The sequence below is a fragment of the Ptychodera flava genome, chromosome 22, assembly GCF_041260155.1.
Source record: "Ptychodera flava strain L36383 chromosome 22, AS_Pfla_20210202, whole genome shotgun sequence".
NCBI lineage: Eukaryota > Metazoa > Hemichordata > Enteropneusta > Ptychoderidae > Ptychodera > Ptychodera flava.
This window is the reverse complement of record NC_091949.1, coordinates 22370118-22377146: the sequence shown is the minus strand read 5'-3', so window position 1 is coordinate 22377146 and position 7029 is coordinate 22370118. Positions and strand designations below refer to the sequence as shown.

At 38.7% G+C, this 7029-nt stretch overlaps 1 protein-coding gene across 1 annotated transcript in view; it reads left to right on the top strand.

Annotated features, from left to right (window-relative positions):
- Positions 1-1251: 1251 nt before the first annotated feature.
- Positions 1252-7029, top strand: part of LOC139122961 (uncharacterized) — a 22854-nt gene continuing 17076 nt past the window's right edge. Inside the window, exon 1 of the mRNA XM_070688882.1 lies at positions 1252-1684. The gene's annotated coding sequence lies outside the window, so the exon portion shown is untranslated. The remainder of the gene's footprint in view (positions 1685-7029) is intronic.

The window sequence follows — 7029 nt, the reverse complement described above, 5'->3', positions numbered from 1 at the left end:
AGTTTGGCTAAGAAGAATAGCTGCAGTGCATTGTTTCATTCCAGCTCATCCCTCAAATAGAAGATATGTATTATGAAGGCAGCAGAGACACATGGAGGATCAACAGAAAATGTAGTCAAACTATCTACCCCAATTTCCCGTAAACAGATCCAAAATCCCCATTGATAACAATAAGTTCGGGCCAAACCATGGTGGTGAAAGGGTTAATTCTATACAATGATCGCATCGTCAAATATAGTAGTCGGATGACTTGCGTAAGACAACGTAGAGATTGAATTTTATAATGTGCAGTTGTTCAGAGTTTTGTGATGAAATACCATGCCTTTCCAATATAGGTACATTTCTCTGAATGTTTGTGAATTAGTTAGACAGTAAGTGCTCTTTTTATTTATTAAAATTACTTGATTTTCTGTTTGTACAGTAGGAGCGAACGATAACATTTGACAGACAATGTTCTGCTTCATTGCTTTCCTTGTTTCGGAACGTAAATTTTATGCTCATGTACTTATTTACAAATATTATTTTTAAAATTCTTTGTTAACATTTCCGCACAAGCATCGTAAAATATTATATTTCTCATAAGCAATAATTTATATTGAAATGAAAACAAGCAGTTACTATGCCTATGCGTACCAAATTTCCCTCTAAAATATAAAGCTTGAACGCGGATTATAGTTAAATACCAAACAATAAAAGAGGAATTATGCTTCTATTTTTGAATGCAATATGGATTTGTCTTCGTGATAGTACTAGCATTGTTTGTGTTTCGCTTCAATGCTTCTATTTTGCCTTCTGGGGCAAACCAGAAGTTGGATTGCGCTTAGCCCAAATCCCGGGGGAATTAATCTTTTTGCAATTATATTGATATCAACCGAATAACTCATACCTCATATGCTGCCATGGCAACGAGTGTACCATAAATTAAAGCCATTATCGCGTTCAGAATTCCAGGTATGGCTGCAGTGTGATTGAGAGTTGGCCCGTTTCACATCTTTGCATATGCTACATTGTTGATGAATATTAAACGTTCACAAACATGAATCAATCTGGACGGGAACCATATTGAAATTTTCAAAGACATTTTAACAACTAATTTATTCGGGTGGTTGAATTTGGTGCAGGCATCTGTCACCAAGACAACAGGTGGGACACGTAACCTGGGCGCGAGAAATCTCATAATTGAGTCTACGCCCCCAGAGATTGGGACACAATGGCCTGTACACAAACTAGCCGAGCCATCGTCGACAAAGCCGATAAAAAGCAATTTTCATGGAAAATCCATGCACACAATACCTCGGTATAACGTCAATGAAGGTTCGTAACCTCGATGAGAAATGGCAAATTATTTTGATGACGTCAATGCAGGGTATCGTCAGCAGAACGCGGAGTCTAATTTATTCTCTCTCCAACGCTATCGAATACCATATTTTGCCCAGTCGACTTGCTGGGTTAATATGTCTCCAAAGCCACCGTTTCCTATCATGCAACGAAAATTTATATTCTTTTGAATTTGTGTGATACCGGATACAGACTGGTTCAGGAGGCATATGTTTGCCGTTTGCTCTGAAATCACAAGCATCTGTAGATAGACAAGCTTCTGTGGTTTCAAGGATTGGGGATAGACATATATCTTCACCAGTGTCAATATCTGTCGAAGTAATGCCAGGTATCCGAGTCGACGCAGGTAAGTTCAGTGTTTGTCTTTATTTTGTGCCAAACAATTGTCTGATTTGGCTAATTGCAACATTCTATGCAGCATCGCGTCTACAATATGATGGACCGCGCGGGAAAGTCATAATTCGGCGATAAATTCTGGGAATTCGGGGTTTAAAGGTATACAGTCATCTGTAATCTAAATATACCCGTATATGATCAAAGGGGCGTTCCTTGGTATTCAAAATGCCCATGGGAGGGCGCTGTTTTTAAAAAGCGGCCACCCGCTTAAAATCTGTGATTGGTTAGATTTTCTCTTTCCATGGTAACTGTGGCAAAATTGGAACAGGTGACAGGATACCTTTAAGATATTGTCGTGCAGTTCCGCGTAGTTCACTTGAAAACATTTTATAGTGTATACCTTGGATTCACAGTGCAGGGGGACTGTGCTTATTTGCACGGCATGGCATACATATTGTATAGCTCCCAGAATATACGGCATTTTTAGCGGCTATTGTATTGAAATGATTAGTCGTACACTGACACCCGTGAAACAAGTTAGTTGTTGAAATAATACAAATTCAATTCTACACTCATAGACTTGTGATTATTACCTCACTGAAGGCAACGGATAGACTGATAACTGTAACAATGAACGACTTTCCTTTTCCATTATGGATCGATATAATTAAAATCCAGAGACAAGGTATTTTCTTCCATATATTCTTTGTAGGCGTTTGCTTTCAACATTTTTTGGCCATTATTGAGGGAGCCGTCACTCGGTCTTGAGTGGTCGGAGGAACTTCCCCGATATTTAAGAGATTTTGAAGAGCCCCCCCCCCCCACCGTGCCTCGCGTGCGTATTTCAATGACCCCTCAGCTCCCATTTACTTGCTCAGAAATTCTGATTGAACCCTTAGCTATAATAATACATACACGGTAAACAGACAATGCAAAGAAGGCTTGAAGCAAGATTGTGCAAATTTGTTATCTTTTTTACATCAGATTCTTGTTTTAATGGTATTCCGTTATTATCATCAAAACTGATATATTTGCCTCATATTTTCTATGTCTGCTGGAGAATTAACCTTTTTATCTGAGTATGTCACTGCTAATGAATACTGAAGTAGCTTTGAAGTAAATTGAGTGTTTGGAAACGGTAAATTACAACATATCCTTTTCCAATTTAATTGTAATTTGGATGAATTACTGGTTAGAGAATATGATATGACCAAGAGTGTACGAAAAGAGATATTTCCAGTCACAAAACATCGATTCTGCCGATACCTTGGTTTCATGCATTAAATTTGATATGTATGTATGTATGTATGTATGTATGTATGTATGTATGTATGTATGTATGTATGTATGTATGTATGTATGTATGTATGTATGTATGTATTGTGTGTGTGTGTGTGTGTGTGTGTGTGTGTATGTATGTATGTATGTATGTATGTATGTATGTATGTATGTATGTATGTATGTATGTATGTATGTATGCATGCATGCATGCATGCATGCATGCATGTGTGTGTGTATGTATGTATGTATGTATGTATGTATGTATGTATGTATGTATGTATGCATACGTACGTACGTATGTATTTACATGTATGTATGTATATATGTATGAATGTATGCGTGCATCCATAATGCATCCATGATGCATGCGTGTATGATATGAAAGTATTAGTGAACGGTTAACAAAGTATACACAATTGCCTTCTATCTAACGTCCTATGTCAAGTAAAATACATATGCTGAAGAATATCAATGTCATGATACACATTTCAATCTGAACTTTCAAAAATATCAGTTGTGCCAATGTCGAGCTCTTTAATGATGGCAGGCATCGCGATTACCGAAACAAGAAAATCATACTGAGAATGAATTAGAGGTTTTGTTTCGTTCCGACGAAACACCATCAGTATTTGTCCCTGTCATAGAGAAAATGCCATTCATATATTGGCGTCGTTTTAAATCGCAAACGAATGGAAGGCATCCGTATGTTTTAAATATGGAACAATATTTCGTTGAAATGCATAGGAAAATTTGTACAACGAAAAGCTTTATCTTGCTATTAGTATTACTAAAAATGCTACAGAATCCATTTTAACTGAAGTCTGACTGTTGTTCAACAAACCCATGCAAGCACGTGAATATCATTCGACGCAATGACATATTTTGTATGATGCACGCTGAGAAAACACGGACAGTTGTAATAATGTATTTACCTTTGGCGGCGAGGGACTTGTCGTGTTGCTGCTTCGTTAGATTTTTGTGTTTGTATTTATGGATATGCCGTCATCAAATGTTCTTGAAGAAGATGACATATTACATTTGCATCATCAGTAGACTGACTTCAGTCGTCAATGTTATCGAGCAAAACGTAAACAACATGTTGTCGCCCACGCGCAGTCGAAGATCTCGGGTCTTTCCCATTGACCGCGGCTTATTTCAAGGGAGTCAACTTTAGTCACTGTGGGAGATGGCTTTTTACCCTGCAAAATCGGCTTCAGAAAAGCCCATTCAGATAACAACATCTCCATGGGCCCACCTCAACTACAATTGACCAAGGGAAGATTTTTCCTGGACATATAAGGAATCGCATCCACGTTCAACAGTCTCTCTCTCTCTCTCTCTCTCTCTCTCTCTCTCTCTCTCTCTCTCTCTCTCTCTCTCTCTCTCTCTCTCTCTCTCTCTCTCTCTCTCTCTCACAAGCGCAATGGTAAAGGACCAGAAACTAGCTTTTGATGATTTCCACTATTTTGATTTTTAATGTCAACAATAGTTTGTTGTTCTGTTCTGTTCTGTTCTTCAATGTTTTCATTAGAACAGGCAGTCGACGGTATTTTCGCCGTCCGGGATTTAGAAAAATGAAGAGCACGAAAATTGATAATGACTTAGCAAGTATACAAGATGTCAAGCGGTAAACGTACACGGTTGATATTTTGGATCGCGAAACACAGTAATCTTTGAATGAGTTGTGGATTACGTCATCCAATATTAGGTATACTGCTCTAACCGCATCATATATGGTATATTGGCTGAAAAGGCGCACACATTTTGTTAGTGATGACGATATCATTTGGTAGATTTGCCTATAAGTGGGCCTGCAGCGTATATGTGACGATATGGAGAAGAGACAGTGGGCGGCGATTGGTCGGCATCACCATCTGATGCTAGGGTGCACGAGCGAGGTATAGTCATCCCACTGAAAAAAATCATATACCCCTTCTCGGTCCATAATGGACGAAAGCAAACTTTGCACGACATAATGTGCGAGTACATTACAGAGTGCAACGTTTGCTCAACCCCGTAGTAGTCGCACGGATATATTTATGTGTGCAAATCTGAATGTGTATACATTTTCCATCTGTCATATCTCCAAAATGAGTTGAAAAGTGTGGATCAGTTACTTTACATTCGACCCCTCGTATACCCTTCTTCTGTTGGGCCTTTCCCCGCCTTTTTCTCCGCCTAAGATATATCTTTCTCCGGAAGGAGAAAGTTGTACCGAAAACCCTGCCAAGAAAAAAAAAAGTTTGTTTCCCATTCTCTCAATTAAGACCGGCCGCGTCAACCTTTTTTTTTCTGCTCATAAGGAAATAAAATGAAACAAAAACCCGCAAAAATACGCGACGATAGTACATAACACAGTGCTGTGTAAAACAGAACCGTAAACAAAATAATTGACACGAACATTCCATTCAGAACTGTGTACATATGCCACTGTTACATTAAGCTGTCAAAACTGTGCATTGCTGCACTAAAAGTCAAACCACAGAACTGTTGCTATACAAAAATACTAAAGCAACACTGCTGTGCATTTATCTCTGCGTGCATTCCTATGTTGTTTTCATGTTTTTGCGCGTTCTTGTTGGTTGAAGAATAATAGAAAAATTGAGATGAAATTACCCGCATCACCGCATCATTTTTGCGATATGTCCAAGATGAGAAACAAACCTTTTATTTTTCTTGGCCTTAGCTCCTGCAGTATGAACAGAGAGTCATATTGAGACATCACCGTAGGAATATTCGGATATTCACATATTGTCTACGTGGGGGAATTGTCTGGACACCAGTCAGGGATTTAGGTTTCATAATGGGTTTGCATTGGTGTAAGTGTCTGATTGGGCAAAATGTCAGAAGGGTAACTGTCCTGGATATCAATATCGGTGCACTGACCCATGGTAAATATGTCTGTGTCTGCTGATTCTCTACGTTGCATTGTTCAGGATAATGTCACGATTTCCTTTTCCTGAAAATCATTTAATTACCTACAATAGTCACGAATGAGTTCTTTCAGGCTTCGCAGTAAACTGGATTTTTGCTGTCACACGTTTCAATGGCAGGACTTGGACTACTCAAAGCGCTGGCTATTTTGATACCTGGCACATATGACAGTCATCCTGGAACAAGAAAGGTTTTTCAAAAGTGTAACGAAAAGGGAGTGATTTCCATAGCAACCGCTCTCATCATTTTAATGCGGAACAATATCTTGAATCACTAACACTGAACCAGGCGCTTTACTTCTTCCAATCAGCACCGTGTGTGACATCTGTACTACGACAATGCAATTTTAAAGTTTTAAGAGCACCGGATCATTTCAGAACCAGCTTGCAGTGTCTTTCAAGGTTGCAAGCGACTGCTTTGAGAAAGAAACGCCTGAGATACAAAGAGAAGATGGTGATAACATACTCGGAGAGCAGGAAGAGCATCCAAATCTATGAGTGGCTTGTCTACAGTATTAAGTCTTTTCACACAGATTTAAATCACCATGTTGACAAAAAAATGGATGGAGTTTCCGAAAACAAAAACAAGAAACATTGATCGATGTTATGTTTTGGATAATTCTAGTCAAATAGCGGCAAGGGTGACAGTAAAATACTGATTGAACAACTCCCGTTTGACTCTTCAGCATCCAGTCAATTAATTATAAAAGGTGCATTTTCAGAGGATGTGACGTCAGTCTTGCAGAAGGTATATTCAACAGTAGAACACTTCTGAAAAGACAAAAAATAATTAAACAGGAAAACATTTTGCGGACGAAGGCAGATTGTTTGTCACTATATAAAGAAGGTTTCTCCGTCAAATTCATGTACCGTTACACATCGTACGCTTATCAGCTATTATGGCCATTTCAAAGGATTAAATCCCGGGCCTTATGTCAAAATAGCATTTTTAACAGAACCAGGATGCTTTTGACAGCTTTCCTGGTTTCAATAACCGGAATTCGTATCAAGTCAAGAGTGAAGTTAGCAGTGTAGTAGCATGGATTTAGTCACATAAGTATCAAACATTATAAAATATCGTAACACCTTGGAGAAAAAAGAACAAACGTCACACACGAGGCGAAGGCCAATTGCACAACGC